This window comes from Amyelois transitella, chromosome 9 (genome assembly GCF_032362555.1).
Source record: "Amyelois transitella isolate CPQ chromosome 9, ilAmyTran1.1, whole genome shotgun sequence".
NCBI classification, from domain to species: domain Eukaryota; kingdom Metazoa; phylum Arthropoda; class Insecta; order Lepidoptera; family Pyralidae; genus Amyelois; species Amyelois transitella.
The window spans coordinates 4,146,047-4,169,484 of NC_083512.1; the positions used below are offsets into that span (position 1 = coordinate 4,146,047).

The 23,438-nt window shown below is 33.4% G+C and overlaps 1 protein-coding gene across 2 annotated transcripts in view; it reads right to left on the minus strand.

The window, feature by feature from the left end:
• LOC106134715 (sushi, von Willebrand factor type A, EGF and pentraxin domain-containing protein 1) overlaps window positions 1–14,971 on the minus strand; it is an 88,744-nt gene extending 73,773 nt beyond the window's left edge. For both annotated transcript variants that reach the window (XM_060945689.1, XM_013334827.2), the window contains exon 1: window positions 14,786–14,971. The gene's annotated coding sequence lies outside the window, so the exon portion shown is untranslated. The remainder of the gene's footprint in view (window positions 1–14,785) is intronic.
• Between the last annotated feature and the right edge of the window lie 8,467 nt (window positions 14,972–23,438).

Consider the following 23,438-nt stretch of genomic DNA (forward strand, 5'->3'; position numbering starts at 1 on the left):
ACTAAAACCAGCCTTAATTACGCAAAATGTGTCAAACAAGCTACAACAATAAACATTTCTACAAAGCTCTCAGCAACATAATCCTAATCAAATCTAGCAAGAGCAGCTTGAATTTTAACAGCGGCTAAAACCTATCTCGCCTCAGGGAGTGGTGAAAAAGTGTAAAAAAAAAACAAAACACTATCCTGCAGAGAATTCAATGGTACTAACGACGGGTGCCCGTGTTTTGCTCCCGGATCCACACTGTTACATTTAGCTCACTTTTGAGCTTAATTTTTCCACTCGCGAAGCAAAGAATCCGGTCTTTCTTTATTTTTATTTACAACTGCAATTTAAGGCCCGTTTCGCCGCTCTCAGTTCTCAATTTGCTTTATTCGGAATGTGCCATGCATCAATTTTGATCAAAGAACGTGCTATTGCTATGATCACAGCCTTTGATTTTTCAATTTAAACGCTGTTAGGGGAATTTGTTTGATTTTTAGATGCTTTGATGTTAATATGTTAGAATAAAAATATATATTTAACTTCCAGATACTTAAATTAAATTGTTGTAAATTAACTATGTTGTTGAAAGTAGGCAGTATTAAGTGACGTCATAATAATCGAATTGACTGAGTCAAGGTTTTAAATAATCTGAAACAGCCACATCTTTGTTACCTTAAATTAACTGTGGTTTAGGAGTAAACGCGTTTTAAAGGAATTTAAACCTCAAACCTTGAATTACGGAGATTAATTTATAGCTAAATTAGAAAACGCAAGTCAAGGCATTATAGGGACATTTAAGTAGAATAGCGTTAGCGTATAAGTAACGAAGCTTTGTTAGACATTAAAATATTTTTAAACGGTTTTATTTAGCTCACCCCGTTCTATTCTAGCCCTACTTATCACACGTCCATCGTTGTCGGTTGAACAACTGCCTAATTATAGTGTAACATTACAAAACAAACATTTTAATCAACGATTGTAGACAATTGACGTGCCCCACGGTTTTATTTTAGTCTAGTCTATGCATATGTTTATAATTCCCACGACTGTATCTATTTTATTATTTTTTGGTTTTTAGTACATTTATATTAAACATTGCAATGTATGTTTAACATAAAACCGTTTAACTTAAAAAGTTTTTTTACCTATTTTTATCTTTAAGAAAAATTAAGTACTTTTAAAAAAGATAAATTTATTTAATGATTGAAAAATCATAATTATTTTAATTATTCAGTCATAAATTTAAAAAGCATTTCGATCTGCTACTATTAATTTTACTACGAACAGTAAAATTGATTGTACCAGAAAAATTGAGTACGGAATTACTTTGCAATATTCAAAAATATAGGACCAAATGGAAAGGATTAAAAAATCCATTAATAAAGAATTACTCAAATCGAGCCATTCAACCAGAAGATTTCTGGGGAAAAAAGAATTTTAATAGCTATATTTAAATCTGCCTGTTTTGCATGTGGATTACAAAAAATATTCATCGTAATTATTCTTAAATCTTCTGTTTGTTTTGTATGAATAGGCAGGCATGCGCGACGTTGTTTTTATCGCGCGATAAAATGTCGCTGTTTCGCTTTTGATGTGAAAAGGGACAGCGGTAGTTTAACGCGCGATAAAATAAAAAAGCGCCGTCGCGCGTGTCAAGCTAGCCCCTAACCTAGCTAGCTGGTCATCAAGCCATGACTATTTGCTATGTCTTCTACGGACGAGGTTAAGACGTGTACCGTACATTACATAAAAAGTAGCCTTGTATTTTAAAGTTTTAATTTTGTATAAGCGAAACCACGAAAAAGATAACTCCTTATTTGAAGTCGGTTTAAAAGGAAGGAATTTTCTAAATTGCCACGGGAAAAGATTCTTTGTTGTTAAAATAAGAAGTTGTAATACACTTATCAGCACGAATTATTATATAGAAACTGATGACGCTACTTAACCATGCAGTGATATAATTGAACTGCACGAGTAAGCTCAAATATTGATGCATTGTTAATTTATTTCCTCAAACAGTTCTCGACACGTTTTTGGTACACTATTATGCATTATGTTTTTATTATATTTCTTATACTAAAGTTGCTTTATTTGTTGTTGCTATATTTTTTTCACAAAAAACAGACGCAAGCGAAATTTTCAAATTGAGATAACACTTCTTGTATAAATATGTATGAATAATTACTTGGATTCCCATATCGTGACTACCTGTGATTCAAACTATGGTAATAAAGTTATCGCTGAGGAGTCGCGAAGACATTTACTACGGTTTCACTTATCGAGTGTCGATTATGTATGACTATGGGAGTGGAATGAACTATGACATAACACAGCATCCGTATGTAATAGTTACGGAGAATTGTAAAAAGTTTTACTCAGTTATCATGAATTTCTTTGTCCCTTGAGATAAAAGACGAAAAATTTAAAACCCGATCATTCATCATAGCTTCGTAATAAACATATTTCAATATCAGCTTCCTACGCCGAATAAATTCTGATCGGTGTAATCAGTCAGATCAATCCGTAACACGAGAATTTCATATAGATGCCTCTTGATCAATTGAGCCTGCTTTTAGGGTAGGTAACATGTTTCGGTAACAATGCAACATCTCAAGTATTTGTATACACGCCGCAGCAAATAACATAAATATAAAAGGCCCTCTACCCTTATGTGTATATAATCAATTGATATCATGAAGCTGCACTTTTTTGCCAAACACTTCGCGTCATTCGGTTTCAACAACGTTTTTTTTACTATCAAAACACCACAGTCTCAAGGATTTCTATACACGCGCTGCAGTAAAGTACACTTTTTGTGCAATACGTGCTATAAATCCCCAATAGCTCCAGCCTCGCGGACCCAGGCAAACTTTGGCAATCTGTGCACATACCCAGACTAGCAAATTGGGTAGGAGCGGCTAGAATCAGTACTGGTTATTTTAGACAATTCAGCAACGTTATTTACATTCAGATTTCAATGTAAATCATTATGTAACTTTTGTTGCAACCTGAATCACAATTCACTTATTTATATTTGCAACATTCATAAATATTACCAGAACTTATCTTAATGCAGGTTTCGTTATTGGGTATGTACTATGTAGTCTCTGCCTACACTTTCGGGAAAAGTGATGATGTTATGTACCTAATGTATTGGGTATCATTGTTTCGTATATGAAAGGAAAATATTTGTTTCTGGGTTATTATCCCTTTAAGTAAAAAACTTAATTGGATATTTTTAGGCGACGGGCTAACAACCTGTGTCTATTTTAATCTCAATTCCATTATTTTTGTCAACCAGCTGAATGTGGCCTTTCGGTCTTTTCAAGAATAAGAATTTTTAGCAAAATCAAGTTTTACTCCAAAACCGTATCATGATATAAATTTTTCATGACTTTCATACTTGAAGTATTTTTATATCGCAGTTTAAATAAAAAGTTAATTTGTATTCTATAGTTGTTAGAAAGTGGTCATACCTTCAGTTTCTATTATAGCGAATGTCAACGTTTATTATTCCAGAAATGGCTTAAGAACGATATTAGAATAATAAAGAGACATAAAACTAACTTTTCGATTCAAACCATTGGCAACTACCTATTAATAATTTTGTGCTATTGCTTTTTAAAATCATTAGTTGTTCCTATTACAAGTGATAGTAATGTACTTTCAAGAATTCACACGTTCTTAAAGATGATACAAGTACTTTATTTTGAAATACTCTCTTATAGAAATAACAAGGGCGCGTTTTTTATACTTGATCGAAGGGTGCGGGAGTTTTCAGAATTAGACCTCATAAGTAACCTCTACATTCTAAATTTCAAATCTAAAGCCCTAAGGTTTGGGTTATTCGTTAATTTGTCAGTTAGTCAGCATCTTATTATAACAATTTTTTTTATTATTTTCCCATATTTCGACTTGCAAGGCATAAATCCGAATCATATTCAAATTCAATATGCCAAATATACGACCATGTATACACGATAGTCTCGTATGCCTAAGGCGTGGTGTACATTACCAAATGCTCGAGAAATACTAGAAGGCTAGTACGAAATACACAGGAGCTCTGTTGCACAGAATCATGAGTGTTCGCCTAAAATGGATTTGAATTTCGAACATAAATGCGTTCTGTTTACAACACAGATATAAATATTCAGATGTCTATAGTTTAGAACAAATTTAGAGGAAGGAACGTTGTTAAAATAAAAATTTAACAAATTGTTTGTTTTATACATGGCCAAGCCTGGCTAATATTTTAAGGAAATTCAGAAGCGCATGCGTTAATCGCAGTGAGTGCTTCCATATAATATGCAAACGTAGGCGCACTAAAGGTGCCATATGAAGATAAAATAAACGTGAGAATATTTGATTTACCTTTCAAAGAGAAGTAAGTTTCGAAGTACTGTAGAGTTCGTGTCTATTGCTATTTCCCTAAGGCGGAATTAGTTTTACGTGATATCACGTAATAGTTAATAGTGGGAATATCTGTGCACGCACATAGATCGATATAATGTGACCTCGTTATTACGTGAATGGTTTGAGATTTGACGCCCTTCGTGGTGTGGTGGTTAAAATTGGTCGCGATGCGTCCTAGGTTTGACTCCTGGCGAGGGAAAAATTGCACTGTTTATACGGATATAAGCTTCTATTCACGGTTTTGCGTGTACTTGTTCAGAAAATTTGTAAAAAAATGTGTTTGATATCTATTGTAGTATCAAGTCATTGTTATGGGAAGAGAAGAGGTCAAGAGTATCCTAAAACAACGACCTTGCATATAGAGAGTGACGAATGTGGATGAAGCGAAGGAAATATGTTTGAATCGTTGCAAGTGAAGTGATCGTACTAAGTTTCCCTCTCCGTGAAAAATACTTGATTTTATAATTGTACTAGAGGCCGCCCGCGACTTCGTCCGCATGGAAACCCTATCAATCCCGCGGGAACTCTGGGATAAAAAGTAGCCTATGTGTTATTCTGGGTCTTCAGCTACCTACATACCAAATTTCATGGTAATCGGTTCAGTAGTTTTTGCGTGAAAGAGTAACAAACATCCATACATCCATTCAAATTTTCGCCTTTATAATAGTAGTAGGATATTTAAGGGTATTAAACATATTTTAATTTTATTTATATAAATTTAATTTTTAAAAAAGTAGCCTTTGTTATTCCTAAAAGTCTATATTTCAAAGACTGTTGGCTCTGTCTATCCCGCATGGGATATATACGTGATTATATGTGTGTGTGTATGTAACTTTATTAACATTTTACATTTATTATATGTGTGGATTTAAATATAATCGTATAAAAAGAGCGTTAATACCACTACATGCTACGATTTGACGCAGTCTGTGTTCAATCGATTGAAAATATCTGTATTTCGCTACAATAGCCGATCGTCTGTGACCTACGTCTGATACTTTTTCTGTTCGGAGCAATTTCACGAGTTTCGTAATAACCGTTCGGCCTGGTCTCTTTATGACTTGAATTCTATTTGTACTGTATTGATTGCAATAATGTTTCCTACAATGATTTGTAGATGTACTGTTCTGAATATCTGAGTGCCGTTTGGTGCCAGAATGTTTAGAATATGCATGTCTATTTATTTATTTGATTTTTTTTTACATTTGGGCATTCAGGATTACTCATTTCTTGTTCTTTAGTTGGCAGACGTCTTTTTATTCATTTAAGTATTTGGAACTTAACACTCTAGAAGTCAGACAATAAGCAGTTTCATCAATAATTATGAGCCAATCTGGGATAGATTTTCTTGTTTATAGGGACCATGTGGATTGTTATTAGAAATCTATTCTATTATATTCTTATTATTGGTGATGCTGGCTGAAATCTAAACACAATAAAAATATTTCCGGGGCACTCAGAGCCAACAGTCTCGAAAAGACTACGCTAAGCTGTACAGTTTATTTGTTCCTTTATTTATTCATTTTGTTTATTGCGGGCACTTCAGAGTAACTTCATGTCACTGTTAGCTTGTCATTTCTATGCAATAATTCGAACATTAATCAATATGTACATACATTTGTAACACAAATATGAACCATATTGCCTTGTCTTTGAGATAACATCTGATTATAATAATAATGTGTCGCCATTGCACAGTATCCAGTAAGACAATGGTTGCGTAATGAAGCATTTGACATTGTGTATTTATTGACTTGTGCAATAACGTTGATTGTGGCATATAATTAAGAAGAGATTTGATTCCATGCTGGCATATAAGGGAAGAAAAAAATATAGTGTGTGTCAGCAGCTTCTCTTCCCATGCAGATTGCAAAGGTCGATTAAGGGAAGGGTTAATAAACTTGGGATTTTTCTTTAAGGTTATGGGCTGGAGATCTATATTCCATCATTAAGCGATACAGGTAAACGTGGCCTGTCAGTATTTTCGAAAATCTTTTTAAATGTACATATGAGTGTGTGTAATGTAGCTTAACATATTATAAGTAAAATACTCTATGAATACTTTTTTACTGATTTATAATATAAGCATTAAACCTGGGTCTACAAGATGAACTGCTGCGGGTGCAACGCAAGACAATACAGAACATTCCTATACTTCCAAGTATACTATTGCATTTCTATTATTTTTCCTATTCTATGGTTGAGGGCCAGTTTATGCGTACCACTAGTTTCATCCTATTGGATAGACGTGAAGATGAAAGTATTTTCCACTCATAAAACAAACCGAGACAAGTAATTACCAGCCAGTATTTAAAACTTATTAGTTGTAAACCAACCTTTTTAGTTGGCAATTAACAACCTATTTGTTAGATTTCCAAGCAATTAAATATATAATTAATACTACTATAAACCTAATAAATAACTTGTTGAACGGGCACTTTCTATGTGTAACCGACCTTAGTGAGGAATGCTGTCAGTGGTGGGAGTTGATTGCGTCAATTGTCATCGGCAATTTGGATTGGTAATTAATGATGCACGTCATTAACAACCATGTAGAAAAAATATTGCTCATGTTTTTTAAAGTCTGATGACTTCGAGTCCTAACTGTAGGTAATAAATGGATTGTTGTTCACCCTTGCCTCAATTTTGTATGCGATCCTCTTCTTGTCAGGTTGGCTGGAAGAGATCCCACTCAGGGATAAGCCCGCCTTTGCACTCTACTACAGTTTTATATTTGTAATGTGGTGTACATCATATATATTGTAAACAATGAAGCATTTACTTACTTACGAGTACTTTATAACTAGATTTTAGCTTTGCCCACGCGGATAATTTTCACCTATAAGAGAATACGGATTTTTCGCAAGTCCCACGAAATCTTTAGTTTTACCATGCTAAAAAACCCTATACCCTCCTTACTGTACTATGAATTTGTGGAACTAAATTATTTGTTGATAAATCTTGTTTTAATTTCGGATTTTTTGTTTCGTTGTTCCAAAATTGAGGTTCTGTTAATACATATTATAGGGAATAAACAAAATAATTATTATATGATGTAGATGCAATTTTGCTGTTGTAGATAAAATTGTCAATTTATTTGTAAGGTATTTTAAATTATTTTTTAGATAGTTACGGCCAAATTTAATATTGACTTTTTATCGTTGCTTATCTCGCAATTTCGTAACAGAAATCAATATGTAGGATACATTAGCAACAAGCAAATTAGACAAGAATCATCCTTGAAACAGCGGATTCGTTGGGCGGATTCGTTGGGCGATATTCGTAAGAATAAAATATTTCCGTTAACGTAAACATTACAATAGAAATTGTCGATATCCCTGAACTTACCGGCTTGTGAAGTAATCATTAATTAACAAAAATTAATAATCCCATATTTTTTTTTTGTCTTGATGTATTTATTTTTGAAGGGATGCTGGTTACTCTAGTGTGGCACAATTTGTAATTGATGAGCATCGTCTTGAGTGTTATAGAAATTAGAATAATTATGCAGGTTTCTGTGGCAAATGAAATGTAATTTTATATAGCTTGGTCTATTTTATTTAGCGTATCCCGAAAAATGTAGGCCTTTCAGATAAATTAGGTAATTTTTTTTAATTATGCCATTTCTATAAACGGTACTAACATTATATTAAACGAAGCGTTATAAGACTTTTCACCCCTTACACCAGAATAATTATTTTGATTTATATGGCAATTTGTACATTAATTAAAATGTCTCAGAACTTTTAAGACTTTCCGCTGGTCTATCACAGGCCATATCAATTGTAACTGTTATTATAATCGCGACTTATAAAGCATTAAGGCGTAATAAAGACTCTGCACAATACATTTAAGACCAATCTCTACTCGTAGTTTGTCAACATAGCTGCAATGCGCACGCGCATTCCTCCGAGGTGAACGACAGAGGTTGACAACGCAAGGCCACTTTGTGAAGGGAACCGGGCCTTTGTAAATATTTCTATATTAACACCGACTTCCTACCTCTAGGCTGGAGCCGTCAATCGGGACTGGTTTAAAGAGCTATTAACACGAGTGTGTTGATTAATTTTTTTACAGATTTTGAGAATCAAAATTTTTATTTGCATTTTTCGTTAGGGCAATTATATATTTTTATTTGTTAGTTATTTTTTTAATTTCATTATTCTTCTTATAAATGGAAGAAGTGATAAAAGATGTGGCAGGACTTCAAAGAGTTCAAGGTTTCTGTCTCATCATTCCTCTGTATTTTATAACTCTGAGATTAACAACAAACATAAGAGGGAAGATAAGGTTAACATTAACCTTGTCAATATTCGTGAACAGAATTGCAGTTTGGTTTATTTTCTGAAGATAAATAATCAAAAAATTGTATCTGTTTTGTTATTTTGACGGCCTTATTGACATCACGGGTTGTTATAAAAAAACCTCCTCAAATTAGTTGATGCTAAGTAACATGGCATCAAGTTGGGACACGTAATTCTGTCCTTTCACTCTTGTCTTGAAAGTCCTTAGAAGTAGGAATCGGCGAACAGGTTCTTATCAGCTGGCTGTGGAACTATCAAATGCAACACTCAAAGTTAAGTGAGTAAAAAGCCGTTGTTGTGAATGTTTTCACTCAAACTTAAGAGAGCAGAATATCGTTGTTGTAAATCTATTATAACGTAAATACATGCTTTCAGAAAAGGATAGCCGCAACCTCAATCCAAGAAAACCTATCCCAGGAGCCACTTAGTAACCATGAGTGCTGCGGGCCATCACGCGCGGACCCGCGTGACAGGTTGGCTCACCGTTACCGAGATTCCACGATTCCAAATAATGTGGACATGCAAATTAACCGGTTGACCAATGGCAGGCCTGACATTTTGAGGGAGTACCGGTTACAATAATACGTAAAAATGTCTTTTGTATTTGCGGGATTGAAAGATCTAACAGACGCAAGATACGAAAGTTTCTTTACTTGGATGACTTATTGATGGAATTGAGATTAGACAAAAATTACGATCTTCTAAGGAACTTTTTCGATTATTTGAGTGTCATAGGTTACTGCACTGTAAAATTTAGTTACAGTGACAAATGCAATGTATTTTTGATAGCTTAACAATCAATTGTGTGTGTTTTATGAGTAAGTAACTGATTGTTAAACCATTTGTGTAAAAATATTTTATTATTATTATAATGATATTTTTTATAAAACACCTGATACGGTCCACGGTAATGCAGACCACGGGCTCTAAAACACAAGAGGGTAAAAATGGAGACGCGTTAGAAAAAAATTATATTAATTCCTTACTTTAAATAATTTCCCATGTTCTTATATCTAAAGGTTTGAGAATTTGATTAAAAATATAACACCAAATCACCGGAATCTAATAAATCTCATCCAATGTTTTTTATTACAAGTATTATATTTGTTACAATCGAATGAGTAAGGTTGTTGAACTTACAATAAATTTGAAAGAGCCCGGCATAATATAATACCCAGTTAATCGGGATTATATCATATATTATACAAATGAATATGCCCCAGCTTATAGCTTCAGATAAATCCTCTTTCGGCGTTATACAAGTGTTTTCAGGAATAACATTCGTAAACAAGTAACAATAAATTTATTGGAATTAACCTACGCGTACTTCATAACATTTCGTTTCCCCGTATTAACAAAAATTGGGGAATTAATTATAAAAATATATCAAACGGCATTGAAGTATTATTAATGATAATCTTAAAGTACCTATTACCTTTCTGATGTTGCTATTCAACATTGATTCATGGACTAAAAAGTTTAAATTATTTTAGTTTTTTCTTTAAGTTATATTTTAGTTTTGTCAAAATTTGTACTTGTGCATTATGTCTAGGGAACAATTGTTGGTTTCAAGCTACACACATGATCGTCAATTGTCATCCTCTTGCGATAAGACGTAGATAAGAATAATGCCAAACGCACATGAAACACCTTGTTTAGTTACAAAATCAGATTCAACAAAAATCGGAATTGCAACGATTATCGCACGAAATTCCTTGCTTCATCGTGTGATTTCACTGAACGTATTTTGTAATATCGATTGAATATTTACACGGTCCTAAGCGCGCCCCTTCAATGCGCCCTTTGATACGATTTCGCTGAAGTTATTTCTTAAATATATGACAAATTCTCGCGAGCAAAATATAAACGAGTATTTGATATTGTGCCGAACAAAGTTTACCTTTCGTTTCCAATACGAGTTTTACATAAATACATTTGCGTAGTTCTTTTAGAAGAGAAATTGCATGATCTTTCAGTAGTAACAATTGGCAGAACAGTTCGTTCAATTTGCTTAGAAATTCTGGGGCCTGAGGCGACATTTAGTTAAAGTACAGATGATTTCGTGTTACATTTGCATTTCAATATGAATCTTGTGTCTGTGTAATAGGGTTGGGCGTGGGTATTTGTATATGAAAGTGTATTTCTTTCGAGTCGTCTGAACTAGAAGCGGTACCGGATTCTCAGTGGTAATCGAATTCATTAGCACTTATTGTACTGTATATAATGTGGAAAGGTACATCTTTAGTGATATATTTAGTTATTGGGGAGTTATATTCATTTGCACTCTAATTTGAGTAGGTACTAGGAGTTCAAATTCCCGTTGAAACTGAATCGTGTTTGACTTCTCGCTCAACGAGCTTGTAGATTTTAGACGATGTTGCTAGTGCATATTTACATAGAATTAGAATGTTCATTCACACGCCTTAAAGCAAAATTGGTTGATCATATGAGTATACTCTGAGTCGAGTAACTTCAGGTACTATTAAGGAATTCGTCAACATTGAGCTAAGACCAGATGTTCTTGGTTTAATTTTGAACGACATCAACAGTTCATGTATTAAATAAAACTGTTTGTGATCAACTTTACTTTGCACAAATCTGAGGAATGGCTTGTTGAACTTCGATGAAAATTCTTATAAATACCGATTCAAAAGGTGTTATCAGACAAGGTTTATCTCTTTACATTTCTTTGGCTATCCGAAGTGATAGAAAAAGAGAAAAGAAAAGACATATGTCTTGTCAACGTTTATGAATAAAAAAATAAGTACGGCTTAAGCCAGAATATTTGTTGAAACGTTTTTCCATACTAAACATAATACTTACTTACATGTAATCTTAATCTCATCTCATTTTTGATTAATTTCATTTTCAACATATTTCTTCGAAATTATAATCAATTTCATAAAAGTGTAGATTAGTGTCATGCTAATACGTGTCCTAATTCGCGTATACGCTAGTATTCCAACGAATGCCTAACTCCGTCTTGAAAGTGCGCACGCGACGTCTACACAAATTAGATAGAAACAGATAGGTATGTACACGTTTTTGTATGAAAAACTTTATTAATGCTGAGAAGAAAACGTATTATGGATAAAATACCTACAAATTTCACATTATAACCAAAATTAAGAATCTTAAAAATATTTTTATTATTCATAATAAAGACCACGCCTGACTGATTCAAGATGTGGTAGATGACTTATGTTTTTACGATGTGTTGTTGAAGGTTTATCTTACATTTAATCATCAACTAATCCTATTCAATTGCTTTATAAAGTATTTAGGATGCGAAAAAGCTCAGGAAAGAATATGAAATTTTAGTCGTTTTTACTTTCATCATATAAATATTAAAAGCAAAGAAACTGACAACAAGAAAAAAACATTCAATGATCAATGCGAACTAAATATATTTCTGTGTAATGGCTAATTTGTGACATCTACGCGTATGACCCCCTTAGCAGTAACGGGTTGGTAACCGTTGCGCTGAGTATCGCTTTGCGGTATTAGACGTTATATAAGCTAAATATTCCATCGATTATTGGCGAATAAAAAATAATATAATGATTATGACGAATAATTAAGTAAATATTCCATCGATTATTGGCGAATAAAAAATAATATAATGATTATGACGAATAATTAAGTAGCAGCAATGGAATGGAAGGGGTTGAGCTTTTGCAACTCAATAATCTATTTAGATTACCCCTTCCATACTAAAATTATAAAGAGAGAAAATTGTAATGAATTGATTCTAAAATTTAACTTTTCATTAAAGCTCAGTCTTTCACCAGGTTAATTTTATAACGTAAAAAATTAGAAATTCGCTGGCAGTGAAATCTTGTCTCATGATAAAGGAAATTGACTTCAAAGCAATAACTTTAAACTGTCTGAAGAAATAAAAAAAATGGCCGTCACTGAAACTATTCAATAAAAATATCTAAACTTTTCTAAATGTTTATCGGATTGTGACTACTAAGTTTAAGTTTGGTTTTTTAAAACTTACAGATAAGATATAATACAGATAGATTGTCAATTTGTAATCTCTTAGTAAGAAATAAAGAACTTACACAACGATTTTCCTTATAAAATTTGAATGTAATGTGGAATATCGGAGATGATTTATCCATTATTTGTTATCCAAGTTCTTGTTCAGACCAAACCTATAAGTAAAAACATAAATCAAAGTTTGGTGGTCCGATACAACTAGTTTGACTGATGAAATATTATTAAGTTGAAACTTCTACTTATAAATTACTACTAAACATGAAACATATTTGTATTCAATAAATTACATTATAAAATGGGCAGATACATATACTGAGTTAATACAAGCAAATGAATTTAAATTCTTATTGTTGCTACAATGATAATTGAAAGATAGATAATTTTAATCTTAAGGACACTTTTAAGGTAAGGATACCTTTAAATATATTTGCACGACGTGTGTCGTCGTACGTATGATTATTTATGATTTTTATTACCGTATAAGAATCCTTAAAGATTCAAAAGTGAGCAATGAATTTTACAAACAGATTCTGTCTAACCCACAGGAATGATAACTAAAAATATGTATGAAAGCTCTCCTTAATCAGATAAACATTAAGTTTTCATACTGAATGTGACATAAATAATTCACAGACTGATATTGTTTAACCACGAACATAGAGTAATGTTACAAATTATAGAACTGGTTCGAAGGTTTCATTACTTTTGAATGCTGATTGCTCAATTGGTATTTTTGGTCAGTTGACCGCAAATTTTAATGAGAACAAGAATTTACCTTATTAACCAAATCGTTAATTTTTATACTCCATTATCATAAGGTAAGTATAACGTGCTAAAGGTAACGATCATGTGTGATTGAGATTTTAATGACTTTTTGAAATACGTTATTTCTACCTACTCTTGTGCTGTAGATATGAATGTTAAATATTTGTCCATAACCACAAAAGTTAAGAATGTCGCACACTATCAAAATTATATTACCTGAACTGAATTTATTTGATCTAACTACAACATTAAACAACGATAATGAATTCCATGCATGAGTATAAACTTAGAATAAAAAGGCCATTAAATCTGAAGATAGAAGAGTCTTGGAGAAAGTCTCGTGTATTTAGTATTGAAATGCAACCATGGGGGATGCAGCGAGGCGCGTCGGGGCACGGGGGAGGAGGGGGGAGAACCGGTTCCTCCTCAAGATAGTGGAGTCTGCCCTCGTTTACCTTGCCTCTTGTTAGGTTCCAGTACTTATCATTAGTATTATAGATTTGTGATGGTCTTCTTCTAGCTTATCAGTGGAGTTGAGGGACAAAATGAGGAGATAGTAATTTTTCTATTGGTATAATTATCTAATCATTTTTGCTCTTTCTACATATCTTTCGTTTGATATTTCTTTTTCGGTGTTGTCAGAATTAAAATTATTAAGAGTTTGTTTATAAAATACAATTCGAGTCACATATTTCAACTCCTTAAATTTAAGATGAATAGTGGTGTTGTTGACATCTAAGCATGTGAATCTCTGAAATACTTAGAAAATTACAATACCTTTGACTTTTAGTTTTAAAGTTTAAGGTCACTTTGTCAAGGCATTAATTTACAATCTCCGGCTCAATAAGGAATGATGATTCATACTTGGATACGCTTTAAGAATTTACATTGAAGAACAAACGATAAAGTAAAATGATATCGGTGACGGGAATGAAGATAACAGTAGCAAACCGCCGCTGTGTCCAAATATGAGAAGGCGCGACGCGTTGATGTCTTAAATTAGATGGTATAATCGTGCGCTTTCATACAATACGAGTTTGTAATAATTCATACTAAACAGAGCATCAAACTCTCTGATAAACCATCGGCAGCAAAATCTCGGAGACGGAAGAAAGTTGCCTAACCGAAAGCGGTCCCGCAAGATCGGAATTTTGGTCGTAAGAATCACTGACACACCGCGCCCACCTGCACCTACCACACCTGAACCAAAAGTGTGTCAACAGCAGACTCCTCGAACGCGGATCGATCGTCACACACAACTTTCACATCACCTTAAATTAACATTCGTGGATTATCAATCATTAGTCACCCACCTTTCGTGATCCTGCGCGTTCCAATGTAAAAATCCGGTTATACACTATCAGGGGTTGGGGTTAATGCACGGGCACTGTGCTGTAACACAAATTCACCACACTTGAGTCACAGGGTCTGTCACATTGTAGGCAGCCGGTGCGGTCGAGACGGCCGCCGGGTAAGCACTGAGGCTTTCTTCGAGACGACTCGCGCGGGCGCAGGTAGGAATGAGACTACGGCGCTTACACACAACCACATTAAGCTACGTCTGTGTGCGTCAACCAGACTTGACTGACAATGAATGTTGGAGCCAGGAACACAAAGCACGCGCTTGGTCTTTTCTTTTTTCCAATATCTCACGCCATCTTTTTTGTTGCGTAAGAAATGTCACAGTCAATCAATGGCCTTTCGATAAACTGTGCTTGAATGTCATTGCAAGTGTGTTGTTTTTTTGCTAGGTACATCGGTACCTGTCCTGTCAAACATTACAGTAACCTTCAATTACTGTAATGTTCGACAGGACAAACAGTATTCGGGTTTGGGTAAATTATTTACCTGATCTGATGATCAGGTAAATTTTTAAGATTAGAGATTGTTTTACAAATACTCACAATGTCAGAATGTGGACGAATATTTAATTAATATTTTCATACAATCTCATGAGTTTAATGTTTTCTCAAAGTAAAATTTACAAAATCAATTATTTTATCTACCATATTTTTTTTAATTTTTAAACTTAAACTTTAGAGATCGCAATAAGCGAGGATCACATTTCTCTTGGATGAATTTGAGACGATTGTAAAACAATTTACACACCATATTAAATTTAATGACGAATGTAACCAAGATCTAAATAATATATTATATTTATCGGCACTGAATTGTTTTTCAAATGGCTTCGTTCAAAATAAATCTCACGTGGTAAATAATATATGACTAAAGCTTGAAAGTGTTAAAATATAAAAGGTAAGTTAACTTAAAAATCTACATGCGATGGGCCTAAAAGTTCACAAGAAATTAACGAAATTACATTTAGAAAAATACCACGACCTTTTTGTATATCCACGTAGCTTACAAGCATTTTGACGATAGACTGATCCAATGTATTTTGAAAATAAATAAACATACATACATACATATGTTCACGTCTATATCCCTTGCGGGGTAGACAGAGCCAACAGTCTTGAAAGGACTGAATGGCCACGTTCAGCTATTTGGCTTAATGATAGAATTGAGATTCAAATAGTGACAGGTTGCTAGCCCATCGCCTAAAAAAGAATCCCAAGTTTGTAAGCCTATCCCTTAGTCGCCTTTTACGACATCCATTGGAAAGAGATGGAGTGGTCCTATTCTTTTTTGTATTGGTGCCGGGAACCACACGGCACCAAAACAAATTAAATAAATAAATGAATGCCCAGAATAAGTACTGTCACTTCATCTGAATCTCAATTTCATTAAATCACCCGCTTGACGTGGTTTCCAAGTCTGTAACTGTTGGCTTTCTTTAAGAGATAAATAGATAGATAGATAAAACTTTTTATTGCACCATAAGAGAAAACATACAAAACAACACAAAGCAGATATAGGTAGTATATGGTACAAAGGCGGACTTATCGCTAAAGCAATCTCTTCCAGTCAACCTTTGGGTGGAAGGAAACCAAACAGGAGATCGGCGTTGGCGCAGAACAAGATAAATAAATGTTTGAACATAATAAGATACATACTACTAATAAAATATATATATACATACATACAGAATATATATCTATATATAATACATATAAATACATACAAATACGCATAAATACAGATAAATACATATAATAATAACATATACTTAGGATAGAGTAGAAAGATAATGAGACTTAACGAGATTTCTGAAACTATTAATAGTCTGGGCTTTCCTGATATCGACAGGGAGAGCATTCCATAGACGGACAGCTTGTACAGTAAAAGAGTGGGAGTAAAAATTGGTGCTGGATGTCGGTACTCTTAGTCGTAGGGTAACCGTGCTACGCAGACTGCGGGTGGCGCCTTGGGCATCGCTATAAAAATTGAAGCGCTCCTTTAAATAAGATGGAGAAAAAGGACGTAAATACGTGAAGATATCACAACTAGAACATATAACTACTAAATTTAAAAAGGTGTGGCCAAGACAACAGTAATCTTAGAATAGAAATAGATGTTTTTAGAAAATGACAATGACAGTAACACAATTTATAATGAGATCCTATAATGACCTCTCCCAAAGCGCAAATGTAGAAATGACGGAAAAATCTACACTGCAGCATTTTCATCAAAGATTCGTGTTTTAGTAATAATAGATTCAGACCCATGTCCTGTTCGTTTAAAGTTTAACATATTTCGTTATAACACATAACTATTATCTACGTGAGGCACATCCAAATCCCTTTAAACACGCGAACAACGGTACTAGCACCATTTGTAAGCCGTCACCTTATAAATACAGCAACATTCGGGATGCCTATTTGAATTTCTATGTCAGGCTACCAGAAACGTCAAGTAGGTCGCCTGATACCGTACTAAGCATGGTTTTAAGTATGGTGGTACACTACGCCGGAAATTATCTACTTACACAAAATGTACTCTTCAAAACTTTGAAGTTAAAACACCAAGGATATATAAGCAACAAGAAGAATAGCATAACGATTTAAACCTGATAGGTATATTTTTACTTGATAAAATAAAAATTTAAACTTACAGGTATATTGTAGTAATACATTATGTTTAAATAAGGGACTCAAATAATTATTAATTTGGAAATCGAGAAAACAAAATGTTTATGTACAATATGATACAATTTAAGAACTGTAATAGTTTAGTTTACCTAGTAGTAGTATTATACTCTCTTTAAATTAACTGTAATAAGGATTGTGATATAAAAAGCAACTGAAAATTAGCTTCAACCGGTGAACCCGTTGCCCAATGCAAATCAGGGGTACTCACGAGCTCAGCAAATGATATCGGAATTTCTAAAAATAATAATTTTATCTTGTAATTCTCTGAGGAGGGGAATATTTTCCACGAAGGTTTTAATATTTCCTACCAAGATTTGGATTGTGATCAGATTGTTAAGTATGAGATTTGTTTTCGGAAACGAATTTGAAATTCAACCATTCAGTTATAATAAGACCGATATTTTTTATCAGTATATTTATATTCAGTTGATTCACAGAAATATGAGGTATTCCATAAATACCTAAGTACTTACAAAATGTAAAGCATTAATTTTTTTTTTATATTTATTATACGCACTATAGTAGGCAAAGTAGTTCAAATAATACTTTATTATTAAAAACCTCAGCTACATATAGACATACCTATTATTTTCTCTTGTGTAAAGAAATCTAGCTACGTGCACTACTAAAAAGCGTTAAATTTGTTTAGCGAAAACACGCTGGGCTATAATTTTCCGATATCAACATGGTAAAGGTGAAATACAAAATAAATAAAAAAATATGTGCTTTCGTTTGTAACAAATAAACTCAAAAACAAAGGGGCCGATTGTTTGATATAGACAGATTAGGAAGCAAATTACTCGTAGTATATCAAGAGTTACATTTTGTTCTGCAAATTTTCACAAGGGCGAATCTCTAAGTAAAAGTCTAGTATGAAACAGCTTTAAGTCTACCTAAACGGACTCAGTAACAGATACATTGTCTCAGCACCGGACATTGAGAAAGGAATGTGTTACTTTCCCCAGAGAGGCGTGTTTGTCGACATCATACAACAAGTCATCTGAAAAGGATGTTAGTATGAATCAGGCTTAGACTGTTTCCAAATTCTTCAGATTAAATTTTATCGTTTCTCTATAAATCATTAGTTTTATACTCACTCACATTTTTTAATGTAGACAATGTGCATTCGTCCACGATTTAAATTTAAGAGATCTATATTTGTAAATTGACGTCCGGTAAAAATGCAGCAGTATAGTTTGTTCCACCGCTACTTCTACACATGCTCTTTGGAAGCAGTATTAGATATAATTTGATTTAAGTGATGTGACATCAATAAGTGATGCCTCGTTTCCAATTTTGAAAATAATTCTATTCTATTCTATTCTATTCTTCAAAGGACATAATTGCCCCGATATGTCCCGGTTGCGTGTTGTTACTGTGGTTTGTGACCACTATTCAGAGATGATACATTCAGTTAAAGGCATGAGGTGACTGTTTGATGGATAATGGTACATGCCCATCGTCTGAAAATATGAACGTTTTACCACAGAATTATTACATAATATCCGTGACTTAAAAAAGAATCATTGGTTATACATAAAAGTTTCGGTGCTGATCTTGTAGGGGAACAATAACAATAAGAGTGAACTAGCTGTTTTTTTACGTGCAGACTGTCAAAGGCAATCAAGTTTAAAAACTAGGGATTAATATTTATTCTTGATCAAATTAAGAACGTCCTGGTAAAGGGTCAGGTCAAAAGTACCAAAACCGCCGAGCTTGCATGAAGAGAGTTATGAATGTGGATGAAGTGAAGGAAGTATGCAGGGATCGTGGCGAGTGGAAAGAGTTAGTCTCTGCCTACCCCTCCGGGAAAGAGGCGTGAGTTTATGTTTATATGTATTAATATTTAAGGCTATGGGCTAGCTCAATTTTCTCATCCAGCTAAATATGACCTTTGTGTTGAATTTAGCTGTTTGTTTTGTCTGCCCCGTAAGGAGTCAAGACTTGTTTTTTGTGTTGATACTGCGTTTTATCAATTAATTCCTTCTCCGAATTAGGGAATAATGGAACATCTAATAACTTATGTACTTTTTAGGTGTTGAGCTAACTGAGCTAAGTAAAAGCTCGGCGCTAAGCTGCTTTTATGGAACCTATTTAGGGCTTAACTAGCTGATTAAGTCGTGCGAAGTGGCGGTCGCTAACCTCGCCCGAATACTAATTAGCTGTCGATTGAACAGAATCAAAGGAAATTACTGTTCATAGGAATCTCAACAATTATTCTAATATTGATAGTAATATGATAATTTATTTTTTATTTTTATGATATATTATATCTTCTTTTACGCAATCGACTAGCAACCTGTCGCTGTTTGAATCTCAAAATTCTATCATTAAGCCAAACAGCTGAACGTGGCCTACTTTTTTTTAATGTCTGTTGGCTCTGTCTACCCCGCAAGGCGTATAGACGTGATTATATGTATGTATGTATATGTATGTGTATAATCTCAATATAAAAAAGATGACCATCTATATTACCGCCCTAGAGGGATACGCAGTATTTAGATTTTGATGAAATTTCTAAAATATAAAATCCTAAATGGATTCTCTAAAATCTAAATGACTAAAATCTTGAATTTTTATCTTTTTATCTCAAGCTCAACTTCGAAACCTCGGGGCACAGCTAGTTCCTTCATAAAAATGAAAGGGAAACTTTAAAAACTGTAACAATTAACAAATTTTGTGTAATAACAAGTTACAACTGGTTGTTAATTAGGTCAGTATTTGAGACCGACCATTCATCACAATTCACTGACGAATTGTTAAGTAATATAGTAATTAAACTACTTCGGGTGATTGACGTACAAATAGTGTAATGAAAACTAATATTAAAAATGCGAAAGTAAATTTGTTTGTTACCTCGCAGACAAACAACAGAATCCCTGTCGACGAAATTTTACATACATGTTTGGAGTACGGAAAAGAAAGACTACTTTTCATTAAGGTGGAGACGTGGGCGAAGGCTAGTTCGAAAAACTCAAATGTGTTATTAAATAATTTATTGTATGAATTAAATTAATCTCATTATCAAAATTAAATAATATTATCGTTTCTATTAAGAAGTGGGGGTTTTTACGACATAATTAACATAAGTACGAACACTAGCAACACCATTACATTAATTGAATATCAACATGCATTATTTGTTATCACTAAATATAAAATTAATTGTTCTATTATTATTCTGATATTATTGTATGTATTAGGAACAGGTTTAATTATATTAATTTTATAATGATAACTGAAAACTTGTAGTTCTGCATTTTTGTAACCTATTTAGTTTTGTTTTTAACCTAAGTACTTGTTTTGCACGATTGTACAGATTGGTATCTTGTTTTTAAATTAACAGCCGATTATCAAGTAATATTTATCCGTGAAGAAAAAAGAAACTTACTTTTGCATTTTGAATATTGATTAAGATAATGATCTGGGAAAAGGAAATATGCAACCTGAACTGAATTAAGGCCGGAACATGAATCATTGATTGATTGCAGTTTTTAGTAAGCAGGTCAGTATTATAACTATCGTAAGCAAAAATGTGTGATCTAGACAAAACAATGAGGAGCTAAATTGAAGCATGGAAATCGCAGACCAACTATTTGAGTAGATTAAATACAAAGTTTGAAGTAATTTTTCTGTTATTTATTTAATCATTATTGCACTTAAAATAATAAACTAAAGGTGAATTTAATACATATATACATACGCACGGCACGTCTCTACAGAGATAATCAATTAGGTAAAAAAATATCTAAATCAATAATTTGTCATACTTTGTACTCTTCCCATATCTATTTTTATTTATATCTATGGTACAAACTGACAATGCTGTAACGTTTCCTAGTGGATTCTCCCACGAAAATAAAGTCGATTGTCACGGGTTTTGTAAGTATACTTAATGGCTTACAAAACATACGGAACGAACATTTTTCTCTTGTTTAAAGGCAAGTTAATATTCGAAGGTTGAATGCTAATGCTATGTATATGATGAGGAAGGACCTCTTTGGCGATTGCTTTGAGAAATATAGGCCTAATATTGTTTGACTTAAACATCGTCACATCGTCCTCCTGCCGTTAGTCCCGGTTGCGTCCTTACTTTGTGGAGAGGAGCCCGGAGTGTGCCCATGACAGCGATACTGGATTGGGTAAGTCAGGTTTTTACACAAAGTGACTCCCGTCTGACTTTCGCTATCTTTAAAGGGAAACCTAATCCGTATTGGGTCATGGTTAATTTGTTTGGCATAAGCATAATAATACATTAATTGTGTATGTTTATTTTATAGCCGTCAACGTATTGCAAAGACATTTATTTTCGCAGTACACGAATTATTTTGCCCTAGAATTGCTGTAATGTAGGATGTTTTAGACAACTGATATTTATTGCTCATAATTATTTGTGAAAACTGTTATAATAAACATCGAACATACATCAAAGTAAATGAGAAAACTTAATTAATTTTTAAGCAATCAATGAAGAGTAAAATGATCGACCTAAGTTTAACTAATTAAATTTCACCCTTTATAATTATAACAAAGTTAGCGTGGCTTTATTGGAGGTTCGTCGGTATATTGTTTACGAGATATCCGCTTGGGAAATTCGACGGATGAACGAAAATATTGTTTTTCGCGGATTATTTCGTCCAACCTTTGATCTTCCAACATATTGGCAATTCGACGCGGTGCAACCAATAAAAGGGAATTCAAGGTAATTGGCACTCATATTTTCAGTCGTTTCTGTAATCAGTGGACATGTGATGACAGGAGTTTTAATTTAAATTTTATTTTCGCTAGCTTTTCCCCGATTTTACAAAAGTTTTTCGTTGGCCAAAGCTAAACAATAAGGAATGCGCATAAGTAAGCTTAAAAGAAAGAGAGAAGTTGAAATTAACACATTTCTAGCGTCGAGGGCTATTTTTAACTTTGGTTTTGAAGTTTTCATGACTTTAAGTTTCAGTTATTTGACTAAATTGTCTGAATTTGCCTTAAATGATTCAGCAACTTCACAAATCAAATAAATAACCCTTGTCTGATTTACTTACATAAATATATTTCACGTTTTCCATATTTTCAGATGGAGTACGCACTTTTACTTAGACTGCTAGGAAAAGAAGAAGAAAATTGTAAAAAATTACCTACAATTTTTGTAAATAAACAGTATGCCTAAAGGTGGGATGTATGCAAAGCTTATAAACTCCACATCGTTAAATTTTATATTTGTTTTATTCCAATGATCTGAGCGTCCCTTAATTATAAGTTCAGGCACGTATCGCAAATGAGGTGGCGGATTATCAACTTTTTCTGCAGGTGAAAGTTGGGTTTTCAGTATAACAGTATGTGTATGCACATTAATATAATCAGGATAAATTCAAACCAAGAGAATATATTTATTGGAAAAGTCAACAGTAGTACTTAAATATTTCTGTGCTGTTAGATTAAGAAACTTTTTAGCGGATCCTTGATTCTGAAGGTAGACTAATTTAAGCGTTTAAACTAGTGCACGAGATAAATAGTTTTAAACCCTTTTTAATAATCGTTCAAATTAACCATACCTACCGTATAGATTTTTTTTTGTTTTTAAATTTCTTAAAATCTTAGTAATAAGGTCAACAGTAAATCTTTCAAAACATGCCTGCAAATATAGCGGCATGCCAGTAAATTGAGGTAAAGGATTGTTTGACCTATTTCTCCGTTACACAAAAAATATACTCAGAATTTTTCACTTAATCAACCTTCTTTTGGGGCGATCAAAAATCTATCCCAGGAAGCGTTCCCTAAATATTCACTTCGGGTTTCGGGATGTTTTGACTGTACCCTTTATAATATTAAAATCCTTTCAGAGGGGTGCATGCCTACCTTCCCACGTAATTCCCTGAGGAACCCCATCCTGTAAGGTTTCATTTCACTCGACGAGTTTACG